Source organism: Nicotiana tabacum, chromosome 19 (genome assembly GCF_000715075.1).
Source record: "Nicotiana tabacum cultivar K326 chromosome 19, ASM71507v2, whole genome shotgun sequence".
In the NCBI taxonomy this organism is placed as follows: domain Eukaryota; kingdom Viridiplantae; phylum Streptophyta; class Magnoliopsida; order Solanales; family Solanaceae; genus Nicotiana; species Nicotiana tabacum.
In genome coordinates, this window is record NC_134098.1 from 13,018,999 (window position 1) to 13,037,514 (window position 18,516).

General features: G+C 36.1%; 1 pseudogene; it reads right to left on the reverse strand.

Moving 5' to 3' along the window:
• Nucleotides 1-2,464: 2,464 nt before the first annotated feature.
• On the reverse strand, nt 2,465-8,970 carry LOC107763715 (G-type lectin S-receptor-like serine/threonine-protein kinase LECRK2; annotated as a pseudogene).
• Nucleotides 8,971-18,516: the final 9,546 nt, after the last annotated feature.

Here is an 18,516-nt window from a genome sequence, read left to right on the forward strand (position 1 = left end):
TTCCTACCGGCATGATGAGCATGTTGTGTATTGTGATTTTTTTACTGGATGGGATCAAGTGAAAGGTTCCTGGCTAATTGAGTATGTAGTCTGCTGGTGACTCACAATTGATTATGAGATTCTCGTACTTTTCATATGATGGCATGATAGATGCGATGTGTCGTGTGGCATTGAGATTTGCATGTGCAAGATCACAATTTAGTTTTGAAGGGAAGGTCATGAATTCTTAGGCAACATGGACGGTTTCATATGACTAGATGAATGTTATTACTACTCGGTATTGCCTGAGAAGGGCGCGCCTGAGAAGGGCGCGCATTTCAGAAGGCGCATTGTGTTTTGATTTACGGATGCTTTATTGGTATTGCGGTACTCGCATGGTTGATCGACTGTTGATGTTCAGATTTTGCTATGTGGCATGTAAGAATTATAGAAGTATTTCTCGTCGGGATGATTATGTATGAGAGATGTGTTAGTCATTAGAGTGGTGGAGACTATGGTGATATATGTCATTTAATAGTTTATGATTAATGATTAAATCGGTTAATTCTTTTATTAAATCAGCATGTGTTAGGCTTATCTAGTCTTAAACACTAGGTATTATCATGACATCCTACGGAGGGAATTTGGGGTGGTGACATGTATTCACACCAAACTAACAATTATAAGCCATGTATTTGCACTTAATTATAGGTAATTGATATGCATTCTCAGCTCATTAAATCGCTTAACTATAGTAAGTTAGCATGATTTGAGGTAAAGGGAAAAGTACAAAGAAGCTTGTACCATATCTAGGTGTTCCAACCACAAAGAACTAAGAAGTTAAGAAGTTTCAGCTACAAAGAGCTAGAAGAAGCCACAAATGGATTCAAAATGGAACTGGGGCCTTCTCAACCGTTTACAAAGCGGTTCTTAATGACCAAAACGGGAAAGTCGTCGTTGTGAAGAAACTAAGACGAAAGGATTCGAAGCTAAAGTGAATTCAACCGGCAGGACTAATCACAAGAACTTGGTCCAACTCCTTGGATTCTGCAATAAGGGTCAACATCGAATTTAGTATATGAAAATACATGAAAATTGGCTTAATAGCAGACTTACTATTCAAAGATTTTAGGCTCAGTTGCCATTGACACTACCAAAGGGCTATGCTATTTGCATGAAGAGTGCAATACCCAAATTATTCATTGTGACATCAAGCCCCAAAGTCGTTCGGGAACATGCATAAAACGGTCAAAGTGGACATATACAGCTTAGGGATCTTGCTTTTAGAGCTGATTTGCCACAGAAAAAAAAAATATATATATATAATCAGGACGTGGCAAATGAGGATGAAATGATACTTGTGGAGTGGGCTTATGACTGCTTCAAAAGAAAAGAGTTGCATTTACTCGTGAGTAATGATGAAGAGACAACTCTTGAACCTTTTTCCTCTATTAGTTGTTTGGCTCAACTATGTTTTTCCATTAACTTTTTTGTTTGTGCCCAAACAAAAAACTATCTTCTTGTGTACTCAAAGCCAGTTCTATACATGTATGTTCATTGCATTATGTTTTCTTGAAATTTACTATTTCCATTTCTAATCCAGTTTAAATCATAGGAAGTCCAATTTTAGCTTACGTTTCCCAGAAAAAAGAAAGGTTGATTGTAGAAAATCCATTCATCTTTAAGCCATAACAACTGCAGATTTATGCTATAAGGATAAAAAAGACTGCTAAAGGACCCACTTTTACTAATTTTTCCAGACAAAACTGCAGTAGCACATTTTCTTAGCAAAAGGATCATGTGCAGTAATATCACAGTTAAGATAACCAAAGATTTCCACTTGATTCTACAACAATAATAGGAAAACCAATCCTAAGAAGCCACTCTAAAACAACTTTTCTCCTCACAATTGATGGTTAAGAGAAAACAAAAGAAAGCGGAACATGAGGCAGGAATATGCAAAAGTTTCGACTGAGCAGCATGCTTTAGAGCACATTGAGTTTATCCAAGAAGAGAAGAAACTTAAAGGGGTTTGAATTTGATTGTACAAAATCTCATAAGGATGAATCCAAGCAGTCCATGTTCCATTTCCGTATAAATTTATTTTCACTATTAATCAAATATGTACTTTATGCATGTGGAAACTCATATCCATTGCACATATATGCTTGTTTAATCTAGTACATCTCTCTAATGTGTATATGGAATAGAAAACCATGGCAGTTATTAAATATTGCATTGCTTAACCAAGTTATGGAGAGGGAAACCAGAACAGAAATGCTTGTAATTGTTGAAGCATTTTCTTGCAACATAACTTTGCAATAGTACTGGCTTAAAGATTGATGGATTTTATACATTTCTTATCCTTTTTTTTTGGGAACTTGAGTTAGAATAAGAAGTTTTATGAATTGATAATTAGATAGGAGAATGAAAACCATACATTTCAAGAAGCTTTTTTCAGTGAAGATACAAATATAGAATAGACTTTTGAGCACAGAGGTTATTGCAATATTATTTAGGGACAAACAAAAGTATAAGGGGAAAAAATGTAGCTGATCTAAACAGAACTGAAGGGCAACCGGGTGCATTAAGTTCCCGCTATGCGTGGGGTCCGGGGAAGGGCCAGACCACAAGGATCTGTTGTTGCCAGCTTTACCCTGCATTTCTGCAACATACCGTTTTCACGGCTTGAACCTGCAACCTCCCGATCACATGGCAGCAACTTTACCAGTTACGCCAAGGCTCACCTTCTGATCTAAACATAACTAATAAAAGAAAAAAGGGTCAGGAGGAACTGAGAAATCAATAGAACCTTCAAGCATTAGCATGACTTTTTTCATGTTAGGCCTTAATGCTGGATTTTCTTGATTGCACCAAATAGCAACCATCAAAAAATTCTCAAACCTCTTGATATCTTCTATTGCTTCGTCATCATCACCCGCAAGTAAATGCAACTCTTTTCTTCTATAGCAATCACAAGCCCACTCCACAAGTATCATTTCATCCTCATTTGCCACATCTTGCTCATAACTTTTTCTGCAGCAAATCAGCTCTAAGAGCAAGATTCCGAAGCTGTACACATCCACTTTGACGGTTATAGGCATGTTCCTGAATCACTCTGGGGCTACGTACCCTCTCGTGCCACGTATCCTAGTGGTCGTTCGAGTCTGATCTTTCCTCAAAAGCTTGGCTATTCCAAAATCTGCTATTTTTGCTGTCAAACTTTCATCTAAAAGCACATTCTGAGGCTTGATGTCACAATGTATAATTTGGGTACTACATTCTTCATGCAAATAGCAAAGCCCTTTGGCAGTGTCTATGGCAACTTCTACTCTTTGGGACCAACTAATCCTAGAATCTTTGAATAGCAAGTCTGCTATTGAGCCAGTTTTCATGTATTCATAAACCAAAAGCCGATTTTGGCCTTCGTTGCAAAATCCGAGGAGTTGGACCAAGTTCTTGTGATTAGTCCTACTGATTGAATTCACTTCAGCTTCGAATCCTTGTTCTCCTTCTCTTTCCATCTTGTGTAGTTTCTTGACAGCGACAACTTTCCCATTTTCGTCATTAAGAACCGCTTTGTAAACTGTTGAGAATGCCCCAGTTCCTAATTCTTCCTCGAATCCATTTGTAGCTTCTTTTAGCTCATTGTAGCTAAAACTTCTTAGGTTCACTCCTGGGACAGTTGGATATTGCACACGCTTCTTTGGTATTTTCCCTTTAAACTTCAAAAGATATATAAGAGCCAACAACATTAAGATGAAAAATGAACAGCCCAACAACACAGAACCAGAAATGATTAGAGTAGGTTGACTTTTCCTTTTTGTTTGGAACTGAGGCGTAGTTGTAGTTGTTGGTGATCCCACTGTGGAGTTGTATTTCCTTATTTTCATCAAAGCTTTCCCATCATCTGACGGATTCAGAATCCCATTTGAAAGCGGATACCTTTTCTTCCAACAAATGTTATAACCGTAAACAGCAACAGCACAAAAACAATCACTCAAACAATTCTGTTTGCACCAATCCTCTGAAACATCCCGGTAAGACTCATAATCACCGTCAAACCAGTTAGAGTTGAGCATTTCTCTGAATGTGAAAGCCTCAACTTCTCGCGATTCATGGTTACAATCTTGCTCAGAGAAATTTCGTCTGCAGCCACCTAATTTGTCGTTCGGATCATTCAAGATATACCCGAGTGGACAATCACATCTTGGTCTCCGGTTAGTTCCCATCGAGCAAAGGCTGTTGAAACCGCAGGCACCCCCTCCAACTCTTTGCCTGATGGCACAAATGTTATCTGGTATGTTATGCAAAGTAGACCATGTACTAGAAGATTTCGGAGAGACATAGTGCCTAAAAACTCCATCATATTCAAGAATCGCTCGTTGGTATAATTGGCTTGTTGTTGAGTTTGCCTCACTAGAAGATATCGAATTTAACAGTGTTCCATTCTGTGCTCGAAGGAAAATAAAGCCGGATTGATTGAAGATCACCTGGTAACCACTGCCAACTGAATCGGTTGCCCAATATGCAGCATTTGGTGCATCAAGTGGATAATTGACAGTGTAAAGCACCAGATTTCCATCATTTTGAAGTTCTAACTCGAACCTTCCACTCGATACATTCGTGTCAGAGAAGCTTGAGACAAGCTTATTTCCTTGCTTAAGTACTTGACCTGGCAAAATCGTATCGGTTGGCTCATCGAAACTCTGCCATAAAATGGCTGAACTACTGGTTGCTAGCACAAAGTTTCCAGTGTCAAGCATGGCTCCATAGGCCAGTCCGGCCTTGCCACGAGCCCATATCTCTTGACCATTTGGATCAAAGAGGCCTAGTCTTCCGTCTGTGGAGAGAAGAACATTGGATCCATCAGGGGCAATGTTATTCCTATTGGCTGACCAAACTATGGTTTTTTCTGTGTGTTTATTGAACCAAATGGCTAGTATGAATCCTCCATTTCCAATTCTTTGAAAACCAAAAGCAAATTCTCCAGAAGGGGATGGCCAAAATGTAGTAACATCACTTGTAGTGAGTGATGAACCCAAACTAACATTTTGGTAAGATTGAGAAATGGCTGAAAGGGGAAAGAGCAAGAGAGCAAGAAAAAATACAGTTGCAAAAGCCATGCAAGAAAGAGACAAGGTTTCAGGGGAAAATTAGAAAGGATACATGAAATTACACCTATAAATTACAAAGAAAAAGTTGCTGAGTCTCAAGCAAATTAATTCAAAGCAAATGTTGAATTGGTCATTGGCTACCACATTCATTTTGGTAAATGATAAGGAAATGTTGGGTTTATTTGACTTGGAAAAGTTGACACGCAAACTTATTTTGCCTTTTGTTATTAATTTTTTCCTTAAATATATGGTATTCCAAACCTGGACCAACTAATTTAGATTTGGGGCGGTAATGGAGAAATCAGGAATATCTACTAATTTTTTACCAATATGTGCATTATAATTTATTGACGAAGAGCGTCCAACTTACCACCCTTCAGTCTATGTGGCTCCGACGTTATGTGCTAGCTATGTGCTAGCGGGAGTAAAAACACTTCGAAGTTTTTTATTCCTAGGCTTGAACATGATACATTTTAGTAAGGGTAAACGGTTCACAATTATCCCACCATATTCCTTGGTCATAAGCCACCAGCTTCGTTTTGGAGTCTTTGTTCATTTAAACCAGGAAATATTTCCATGGTTATGTCTATGGAGTCCTAGCTCGTTCATTCAAACAAGTAAAAGGAAAAATAGCTCTTTCCTTTTCTAAGTAAGACCGAATAATTTTTGAGAAGTCTATCCGTGTCTTTTGGGATAAATTTTAGTTGTCTAATTATTAAATCTATTATGTATTTTTTCCAAATTTCCTATACTTTCATGCCAATTTTCAATTCAAACGTTTTAAAAGTCAATATGATTTTAGTGGGAGTGAAAAGTGTCAAAGATGGAAAGGTAGTATCTACTATCTAGGCCTAATTAAAGTAAGGTATGAAATGATAAAATACTGCAAAATTTGAGAATTGAGAGAAATAAGGAAAGTTCGTGGCAATGAATGCATGGACCCTCCCCCCAAATAGCACCTCGGTCAATTTTTTTTTTTTTTTTTTTTTTTTTTTGCCCTTTACAAACTTGTTTTTAGTTTTATAACTCTACCTCTTTTTCTACGTATGAGAGATTTTTTTTTTACACGTAAAAGATTTATTTTTTATATATAAGAGATCTAAAAATATCGTTTTCTTAAATTTAAAATTATAAATGGGTATAATGTACAAATAACACCTCTCTACAAGTTGTTGAAACTTTTTTACAATGGAGATAATAAAATGTAATCACTATGTCCAAGTTGTCGAAGATATGATCTTTTTTAAATATTAGTTTATGAATACGCACGCACATTATTGGAAAATATAAAATTTTAGGAGTATGTATTGTAAGCTCCAATAATATATTGGAGATTATCAATCTGAATTCATAAGCTAAAATAGGGCAAGCTAAAATAGGGCAATAGACCCTTGAGGTCTCGCCCTTTGCCGTACCCTTATGAAAATACCTCTTGTCGAAATGTAGGGTAAGATTGCGTACAATAGATTTTTGTGGTCCGATCCTTTTTCGAACCCCACGCATAGCGAGAGCTTAGTGTACCGAACTGCCGTATTATTTCATAAGCTAAAAACAGTTAAACTTGCACCAAACAATAAAAAAACTATTGGCTATATGAAATTGCACGTCATTGGTAAAAGCTGAAGTTTGAAAGGAATGATAACAAGTCACTATTGCTTATTTTGAACAAATGGACTGAGTTAACGGCTGAACTTAGGGGTGTTTATAAAAACCCGAAAAGTCGAGCCAAACCGAAAATTAAACCAAATCGACTAAAGAAATAATACTTTTTCGGTTTGGTTTGGTTTTGGTTTGATTTTTGTTTTAATAAAAAAATAACCGAAAAAATCAAGACAAACCGAATATAGAAGTAGTTATTTAATTTTTATTATTATACCTATATATATATATATATATTTATACAAAGTTTCTAAATATTTATGTTACATTTTAATAGTTTACACTTTTAATCTAGTTCTTTGGTATTATAATAATCTAGTTCTATGCCTTTATATTCTAGTTTGATATGGTTTTCTTTTGCTAAATACAAGAATTTATTTCATGTTAAAAATAATTTATTTTTAATTGAGTCCAAAAATTATTCATCGCTATTTGATTCAATTATCATCAATATATCTTGGCAAAATGATAGATTTCTCAATAATCAATTGGTTTGATAGTGTTATTTTGAAAATATAGTCGCCGGAATATGTGTTTAGTAGTGTATATGTCATATTTAAGAAAATCCCGAAAAATAACCGAAAAACCGACAAAAACCGACATAGACCGAATCGATAAAAACCGACTTAATTGGTTTGGTATGGTTCCAATATTTAAAAACGGACTAACATGAACACCCCTAGCTGAACTTATGTTGAAACTTTCCTTATTTTAAGAAAAGCTTTTACATTCAAAGTAGTGTCCACTCTCCCATTTGACAATGGCAGCTTCTTCTTCCAGCAACTATTGCTTCTATAAATAGCAACAGCACAAAAACAATCCTCCAAACAAGCTTTCCTGCATTCTTCTTCAGTAGAAGGATAAATCCTTTCGAAATCCGATAATGGCCAATCAACATCAGTCACAACATCAAAATCATATAAATCTTCAGGATTACCCTGTCCAATTTCATCACAATTTGGAACAAATTTTGGTTTGCAGCTCCCATACTTATCGTTCGAATCGATCAACGAATACCCTTTTGGACATTCACAATTTGGCCTTTGGTTTTCACTTAAATGGCACACATTATTGTATCCACAAACTCCACTTCCAGTTTCTTCAAGAATTGCTAAACAAATGTTATCAGGCACAGACCAAAGAATAGTCCAATTTTGTTTCCCTGTAGAAATACTCTTAGGATGATAATAATGAGTTAAAACACCATCAAAATCAAGACTCAACCTGTGATAATTGTCTGAAGTTGAAGGGACATTAGAAGGTGTTAGCACAAGTCTTTGATTGTTTCTTTTTAATATATAAACAGTGCCCAATTCGTCGAACATCAGTCGATATCCAGAATTGGCTTCATTTCCAGGATCAGAAGTATGACTGCTATAATACTCAGAATCAGGTTCAAAATTAGTTTGCCTGGATTGAGTATTAAGCACCAAATTCCCATTACTCATCATACGAAGATCAAACTTACCAGGAAAAAATAAAGACTCTGATTTTCGAGAATTCAGCTTGTTGTCAATCTCAAGTATTTGAGTAGGCAAAAGGGTATCAGTTGGATATTTAAAACTTTCCCATAAAACTGAAGAATCATTTCCAACAAGAACAAAGTTTCCTGTATTATTCATAACAGCATAAGCAACATTAGCTACAATTGGACCAGTGCTCCAAAGAATTTTCCCTTCAGGATTGCGGAGAATTAATCCACTTTGTGGATTTAATTCCGCGATTGAGCCTCGTGGCACTAGATTACCACCATTTGCATACCAAACTATGGTGGTATCTTTAATTTTCGCGTAATATACGCAAAGCAAGAAGTGATTTTGATCTTGAATTTGCTTGAATCCGAACGCAAAATCTCCAGATTGAGAGAGCCATGGGGTAGTTTCTTCATTTGCAGTAAGAGTACTGCCCAAAGGTATAGTAGCCTTAGTTTGAGCTAAAATATGCAGGGGAAAGATCAGAAGAACAAATAGCATAGAATATATGATGGAATAAGCCATTACACATCGAATTTGGTTTTGCATTTGTTAGAGAAACCAAAGTTGTGGTATATAAACTTGGAGTTTGACTTCTTCATATGCAGTGAAGACAGTGTAAAAGAACTTTTAGGCATGAAATAAATAACAATTACACATACTACCTCCGATCCAGTTTAACTGAACCTATTTATTTTTTGATCCGTTTAAAAAAGATATACTTTTTTCTAAATTTGGAAATAATTTTACTTAAACTTGTAATTTTACCCTTAATAAGAAGCTTTTATAACCATATAAATAATTTGGGTCTTTTTTTGAATTGTTTAGGATCAGAAATTCTAAAATTTTTTATTTTTTTTTAAATTTCGTGCCCAGTCGGATTCACGGAACGAAAAAAAGTAACATTTCATAAAAAGTAGAATCAATAATTTTTAAAATAAGACAAATTACGACCGGAACCTAAGTAGAAGGTTCTTAGACTCAAGATACCAAAATAGTCACATAAAAAAACTGAACATCATTCTATATATAACAAATATATTCCGGCCAAATATTTTGTTAACGTATAGCGCATATAGTATTGTATATTTAATATGTGAACCACACCACACCACAACAAAACAACTGCAGACAGATAATAAAGCAAAGATATGTTTTTATTGAGGATGACGATGATTTAAGGAATTAGGAATGTGTCAGTTTTCAAAGAATGAGGACCACAAGTTATGTATAGTTATAAAGAGTTGAAATTTCGTCTCCTTCCCACACTTGAAAAGTCGCACATCAAGCCTTTAACTTCAAGTTGGGGCGCAGCAAGACTTTAACGGTCGAATCAAATAACTTTAGTTCAAATTTAATATTCATCTTAAATTTTTATGTAATATGTATAGATTATTCTCACCGTTTTAAATTAAATGCGTTACTTTTTTTTTAATTTATTCTAAAATAAATAATATATTTTTAAATTTAGAAATAATTTAACTTTAAACTCTTTATTTTACCTATTTTATCCTTAATGAGAAATTTTTATAATCACACATATATCACGATCCCATAAAACTTTTATCTCTTAAGTTTTTAAGACCACAAGTTCAAAAAATCTTCTTCTTTTTTCTCAAATTCGTGACAAATCTAAGTATCTTATCTAAATTGTAACGGTAGAATATTAGTTTAGAATTTACTAACTTAAAAAGATTAGCCATAAATTTTAAAATTCTGACTAGCCTTTACCTCAAGAGTGAAAACTATACATTTAAACGACCGATCAAAAATTATAGCCGACATTATTGACTTACACCTAGCAGTTTTTCATTACTTTTGAAAAACTGAGAAACCCGTTCAAAATCTTTCCTGCCTTAGCAGTCAGGCTGTCCAATGGGACGGGACTAAATAAACGGGTCGGGACGAGATTTAGCCGGAATGATAGCGGGATGGGCCTAAACGGGATAAAACAGTAGGCCCATCCAATCCCGCTAACGAACGGAATGGGACGGGACGAGACGGTTTCGCGGGCCTTAAGTGAGCCGTTTTTTTAAAAAACTAATTATGTAAGCATTAAGTTTGACAACGACTAGTTTTTTGACAACGACTAAATTTTTAAAGTTTGTAACGGCTAGTTTTTTGACTTATTTAATAAATTTAAAACTTAATAAATTATAAGAAAATTAGAAAACTAAGTAAAGATTTATAAAATATTAAAACAAAAGACTTGTAATGAAATATTTTAGTAATTATAATAGAATTATAATTTATTTAATATAATTTCAAGCCATTAAGTAACTAAGTAAGAGTGTAAGACAATTCATAAAAAAATTCAAGGTTTAGAGCCTTTTATTTTATTAATAGAACTTTCAAATTTCAGATACAAATATAATTCTTTTGAAGAGCACCTAATCTACGCAACCACCTTCTAGGAAGGGTTCTGTTTGAACTAGGCCTCTTAGTAGCCAATTACAAATTATCATACTTATATTAGTAAGCTCCTATATAGTTCCGTTGTAACTTATCTATAATTTCTCTCGGACATTGTTCTGAAATTGGCAATGTTGATTGATGTTCTATGAGTTCCATGTCGTCATCGCGCCTAGTGCTAAGTATCTCATTGTATTCTTCTTCTCTCCTAGTGGTTAATTTTTCAAAACCAAGATTTCTTCTTGCTGAATTAATCCAATCTCTGAATAATACGGAAATCTCTAGGTTGTCCTCCACTAATGAATGTCTATGATCTCCGATTTGAAATCTTGCCGCGCTAAAAGCACTCTCCAATGCTATTGATGATGCTTGAATAGCCAGGATATCTCAGGCCATTAATGAAAGTGTTGGAAAAGCCTTGTCACGCTCCCTCCACCATGCCAAAAATTGTTTGTTGCCTTCTTCGTCTTTCATACTTTACAATCCTTGATTAAGATAAGAATTGAGTTCATCATCAATAGAGGAATCAAAACCTGTTATATCATCCATACTTTCCCATAGAACTTCTACTCTAGCCTTAGAACTAGAAGGAGCAGTTTCACCACATGTTATTTTCATAGATTTATATTTATCAAACATTGATCTAGCATAAGAATATATGTTAGCTTGGCAGTCTTCGAAAGATGGTTGTTCATTTTTTTGAATTGCTAAATTCTCATAAATTTTACGAACAAGTCCATTTGCACCTCTTAATCTTAAAGATGGGTTAAGTAGAGTAGAAATTAAATAAACTTGGGGAATAGGGAAAAGATAGTTTTTAAATTTTGCAATCATTTCATTAATGGCCGGTGCATAAGTTGGATTTGTTTTATACTTACCAAATATAACAGAAATTCCACAAATACACCATAATATTCGTGTAACAGTAGGATAATATATACCAAAAAATTATTTTATAGCATAATAAAATTTTTCTAAAAATTATTAAGCTCTTTGATCTGATCCCAATCAGAATCAACAATTTGATCAGCGGGGATACCATTATGCATATTAAATACCTTTTGTATAGGCACCCGATAATCATAAGCAACTTTAAGCATTTCATAAGTAGAATTCCACCTAGTACAAACATCTTTTGGAACTTTTCTATATGGAAGGTTAGCACTAGCACATTGTTGAGAAAATTCACGAATTCTACTCGCTTTATTAGCACGAAAAATATAGCTGCTATTGTTACTTGCCGGGATGATTGATTTTGAGTTTCGGAGTGTTTTGGGACACTTAGTCCCTAAATGAGAGCTTAAGTCTTAGAATTTAGACTGTAGTCAAAACTGTGTGAAGACGGTTTCGGAATGGAACTCCGTCGATTCCGTTAGCTCTGTTGGGTAATTTTGGGCTTAGGAGCATGTCCGGAATGTGTTTTGGGGGCCCGTAGCTCATTTAGGCTTGAAATGGCAAAAGTCAAAATTTTGGAGTTTTGGACCGGTAGTGTAAAATTTTGATATTGGGGACGAAATCCGATTCCGAAAGTTGAAGTAGGTCCGTAGTGTTAAATATGACTTGTGTGCTAAATTTGGGGTTAATCGAACGTGGTTTGGTTGGTTTCTGCATCAGTTGTCGAATTTGGAAGTTTCAAGTTCTTTAAGTTTGAATCGGAGGATGATTTGTGATTTTAGCATTTGTTTGATGTGGTTTGAGGATTCGACTAAGTTCGTATAGTGTTTTAGGACTTGTTAATATATTTGGTTGAGGTCCCGGGGGCCTCGGGTGTGTTTCGGATGCTCAACAGGTCATTTTTGGACTTAGAGAAGTGGCGGATTTTTGGTGTTTTATTGCAGAAAAATCCTTCATCGCGTTCACGAGAGTTGCCTCGCGATCGCGTAGAGCATCTGGGAAAGGAAGCTAAGTTGTTCTTCGCGTTCGCGATGTTGTTCCAACGTTCGCGAAGGTATGGGACCTTAAGCATACACGTTCGCGATATGGTCCTCGCGTACGCATAGAGGAACGGGGTAGAGGGAGCTTCAGGGCATTAAGCCTACGCGTTCACGAAGAGGTTCCCATGTTTGCGAAGGGTCCGTCAGTGGAAGGTACGTGTTCGTGAGAGTTCCCTCGCGTTCGCGAAGGAGAAAATTTGGGCCAGTGGAAGATTATTCATCGCGTTCGCGATCGTGATGTCGCGTTCACGAAGAAACACACGGGACAGGCGGGACGGGATGGAACATGATAAACGAGACAAAATGGGATGGAACGGAACGGGATAGTAAAATGTGTCACATATATTTTATGTAATTATTATTAATAAAATATTTTATATTTTTTAATTAAAGTTATACAGTTGAGTGATAAATAACGATAAATGTTTCTCTCATTTAATTAAATGATGAACGTTATCAACTCTAATTTTTTTTCCTTTGTGTACACTTATGTTTTTTTTTATGTTTCTAATAATTTCACTTTCCAATTTTAACTCAGTTTCTTTGAGTTGGCTATTTCTTTTCACCATAGATAATTGATCCATCTATTAGAAAATAATTATTTTGTGTTCATATTTTTAAGAGAAATCCTCAAATGCAATGGGGTGCAAGGTTCAAAAGACAGATTATCGCCATGCTCTCTCTACCTTCTTCCACTTAATTAATGATATATTTTTATTTAAAATAGAATTCGAATCATGTTGTGCACCTAATTCACACATCACGCGTTGTACAATTACCACTAGGCCAAAGTCCTAAGAGCTTGCTTTGTATTTCATTATTATATGAATTTTACAAAAGAAATTTAAGGGCCTTCTAATATATTTTGGATTTAGGCCACAAAATTCGTTGAGTCGCCTATGAATGGAAAATATATATATATATATATATATATATATATATATATATATATATATATATATATATATATATATATATATATATATATATATATATATATATTCAAAAACCACGCAGAATAGCCAAGGCCAAATTACATGAAAGAATATATGGTTGGCAAAGGCGAGGCCGTAAAATGAGATGGCTAATATAGAGTTATGGTTAATACTAGATTGTCATCTCTGCCCGAATATGTGGATTATGCTAAAGGATGCAAGGTATGTGTATTGGGTAAAATTTAGAGTTTACAGGTGGATATTTCTTGAGCAGACATGTGATAGTGATAACAGAGTGAAGATGAGTTAACCGAGTACATAATGAACCGAGAAGTAAATTTTACAGAAAGGTCCCAGTTGAAGAAAACAACACTAATGGAGCACCCGTTAAGAAAAATCTCAGAATTTATTCCCAACATTACACACTATCAAGAGAGGTTTTTATTCAACTTTAAGAGGGCGGCAAGATTTGAGAATCTTGTTTCCTTAAATTTAACTATAAATGGACGCACTTGTACTCATTGTAAGGATACGAAATACAAGAATTATAAAGGCTATCTTTCTTTCTCTCATTTTCCTAAGTTTTATACACAAAGGGTAATTATTGAAGTTTTCCGGTTATCCTTAATTCCAGTGGAATTAATCTAAATTTCACGCTTGTTCTTTTCAAAACTATCTTTATTTTGTTTCCTTTATTCTTGGTTACTTACTAATCAGATCATTTTAATCCATGTATCTATAAACTACGCATACAAATTCAATTGTACCTTTTTATATGTAAACAGTTTGGCGCACAACGTGGGAACTAGGCAATTATGATGTTATTTTGATCTGCTCATCTTTTACTAATGCACTTTAAATTTTTTCTATTTTAGTAAACATACTATAGCGATGGCACATAATGATATAAACAATTTGCTCAATGTTTCTATGAACAACAACTACGAGCCTTTGTGTAGCTATCATGTTTAGTCTAATACAACATGTCTACATGTCTTAATTGTTTATGTGAATTTTGAGCAGCATGCTTAGTTAATTTCCTGTTTCTTTCCTGACTGGTACTTAGTCTAAATTGTAAGAATTTTGTGATGTAGTTGTATTTCTATCATTCGCGCTGTATATTTACTTTGGGACTACAAAACGGTATTCCGAGAGATACCCCTGTACTGCATATTTAGTTTGAGACTACGGAACGGTATTCTGGGAGATTCCCCTGTACTGCATATTTAGTTTGGGATTATGGAACCGTAACGAACGGTATTCCGGGAGATCCCCCTGTACTGCATATTTACTTTGGGACTACAAAACGGTATTTCGGGAGACCTCCCTGCACATTTACGTTTAGGACTACGAGACGGTATCTCGGGAGATTCCCTGTTGTAATTTCTGTATACTGAGCTGTTACCTTCTACGATTTCATTGTTGTTAAATTTCAGCCTTTATTTTATTGTGGTATTACACTCTATATTATTTTTATTATATATTTGCCAGTAGGGCCCTGACCTGACCTCGTCACTACTCGACTGAGGTTAGGCTTGGCATTTACTGGGTATCGATTGTGGTATACTCATACTACTCTCTACACATATTTTTCGTGTGCAGATCCAGGTGCACCTTATCAGCCGTACTATCAGTAAGCCGGGACAACTTTGGAGATTTCAAGGTATATCTGCCGACAGATCCTATTTGAGGGCGGATGAACCCGACAGATCCTATTTGAGGCCATTATCTTCTATATTTTTCTTATTAGATTCTGATGTATAGAGATACTAGATTTTTTCTTCTATAGTTTGTGATTCACGATGTTCCGAATTTTGGAATTTGTTGTGTATTTTTTGAATAGTTGGTTAAATTTATATTTTTATTTCACTATTCCGCAAAAAACAATATTAGGCTTACCTAGTTGTAGAGACTAGGTGCCGTCACGACGTCACACGGAGGGAAAATTGGGTCGTGACATGTTGGTATCAGAGCTCTAGGTTCATAGGTGTCGTGAGACAAAAACTGATTTAGTAGAGTCTCTCGGATCGGTACGAAGACGTCTGTATTTATCTTCGGGAGGCTATGAAACTGTTAGGAAAATTTCACTACTTTGATTCCTTGTCATGCAAAAAATTTGTTGACTTCAAAGATTATAAACTTCTGTATTCTATTCTCTCATATATTGTGAGGACATGTACAAGTGGATCTGATGACTAGGCACCCGTGCCCCCTGCTAGAGCCGCGAAAGCCCGGAGCCAGGGTAGAGGCCGATGACGTCCACGTGGTGCAGCCAGAGCACCCGCACGAGCTACTACAGAAGAGCCCCCAGTAGCTCAAGCTGGAGGGCAGACACCTGAGATACCTGTTCTTGCATCAGCACTCCAGGAGTCTCTAGCCCAGTTTTTGAGCATGTTGATCACCTTAGCTCAGGCTGGATTTATTCCACTTGCTCCTGCCATATCTCAGGCCAGGGGAGGAGCACAGACTCCCGTCGCCGGTACTCCAGAGCAGCGAGTTCCGGTCGACCAGGTTCCAGAGGTTGTACCAATGCAGCCGGTAGCTCCAGCTCATCCCGAGGTTAGGGCAGCAACTTCTGAGGTGGAGCAGCTCAGAATTGGGAGGTACAAGAAGTACCACCCACCTACCTTCAACGGATTGGCTACAGATGATGCTCAAGGTTTTCTGGAGGAGTGTCATAGTATTCTCCGTACTATGGGTGTAGCGGAGACGAGGGGGGTTTCTTTTACTACATTCCAGCTTAGAGGAGCAGCCTATCAGTGGTGGCGTGCTTATGCGTTGAGTAGTCCGGCTGAGGCAACTTCACTTACATGGACTCAGTTCTCGGACATATTTTTGAGAGAGTATGTCCCTCAGAGCCTTATAGACTCATGGCGCGCCGAGTTTGAGCAGTTGCACTAGGGTGCTATGACTGTGTCAGAGTATGCAATCTGCTTCAGTGATTTGGGCCGACATGCACCGGCCTTGGTTGCCACAGTTCGAGAGAGGGTTCGGCGATTTATTGAAGGACTCCACACTAGTATCAGGATTAGTATTGTCACGACCCAATTTCACCAATAGGTCGTGATGGCGCCCAACACTACAGTTAGGCAAGCCAACTAATAAGTCAAACGTACATTGGTTAAACTTTTATTCCAAGAAAATAATAAAATACCAACTTCTACCAATGTGTGTGTGCTAAGACCCGGTGTCACAAGTGCATGAGCATCTAGTAGATTATACAAAATTCCAAATATTGTCTGAAATGAAATAGATAGAATATAAATATAAGAAGAGACACTGGTAGCTGCAGAACGGCTCAGAAAGGCAGCTCACCACTATGCCTCGAGATGATGTGGGTATGTGATGATAGGTCCTCCACTAGTACCTGTCTCAGATCCTACACAAAAAGTACAGCAAGTGTAGTATGAGTACGTAAACAATGTGTACCCAATAAGTATCAAGCCTAATCTCGAAGTGGTAGAGATGAGATGGCCGACTTTGACACTCACTATGGGTCAATAATAATAACTGAAATAAAACTAGGATATTTAAATCAGCATGATTTACAGAATTTATAATAATTTATTTAATCAGCAGAAATAATCAAATTCCTTCAAATGTAACAATTCTCAATATACTAATTAAATTCTTTCAGTTCAAATAATTTCCAATTTATCAATTAAACCTCATTTACAGGAGTAACAATTAATTCCTTAACAAGCAAGAATAATAATTCATTAAATTACAAGGATTTTCCAATTTATTAATTAGCTTCACAAGCTGAAATAAATTATTAAAGTATCATGTAATTATTATTATTAAGCACGATTTCTGCCGAGGACATACGACCCGATCCAGAGTGCCGTGTACACTGCCGAGGGACGTGCGGCGCGATCCATAGATGCATCTATCCTGCCGAGGCATTCGGCCTGCTTCACAAGAAAGGAGGACATTTTCTTATGTGCCTCCGGAAGGAGAGTATATTTATTATAAGGTAAATTTGGGAGGAGAACAATTTCTTTTAATAATTAATTGATTTAAATAGACAATCAAGCCTATGAGATTTTCATCCTTTAATATCTTTATCTAACAATTCACAATATATTCATATATATATATATATATATCAATTAATATTAATTAATCTAGGAATACAATTTACACAAGTAATTCATGCTTTGAGTCCTAAACTACCCGGACTTTAGCATTTATAGTAGCTACGCACGGACTCTCGTCACCTCGTGCGTACGTAGCCCCCGCAATTAGCAATAATTATTTAATTTTAATCACCTATGAGGTAATTTCCCCCTCACAAGATTAGACAAGAGACTTACCTCGTCTTTCTCCAATTTAATCCACTATAGGGCCTTTTCCATGATTATCCAACTTCGTCTTGCTCAAATCTAGCTAAAATAATTCGATAAAATCACTAAATATTGTAGAAATCAATTCTATAAGAAAATACTACATTTTAAAGAAAAGATCCCGAAATTAATTAAAATTTCGCACGTTGGGCCCATATCTCGGAATCTGGCAAAAGTTATGAAATCCGACAACCCATTTAATTACGAGTCTAAACATATCAGTTTCACTCAAATCCGATTCCGAATCGATACCGAAATCTCAAAATTTTGTTTCTATGAGATTTCTAAACTTTTCCAAATTTCAATCTCAAGACACTAATTAAATTGTGAAAATAATAATATACTTGTATATGTAGACTAAATCTGAGTTAGAATAACTTACCCCAATGTTTTTCCCTTGAAAATCTGCCAAAAGTCGTCTCTGCTCAAGCTCAAGTTCGTCAAAAATGGCAAATGGAACGAATGCCCTCTTTTTATAAAACTGCCCAGCAGCCTTCGGAACTGGTTCTCGAACTGGGCCTCGATCGGGGCTTCGATCACAGGCTTGAGACTGGACCTCGGTCATGGCCTCGATCAGGGCATCGAGGTTGGGCCTTCGATCATAGCCTCAATCATGGCATCGAGCTTGAGCCTTCGATCAGGGCATCGAGCTTGGGTCTCGA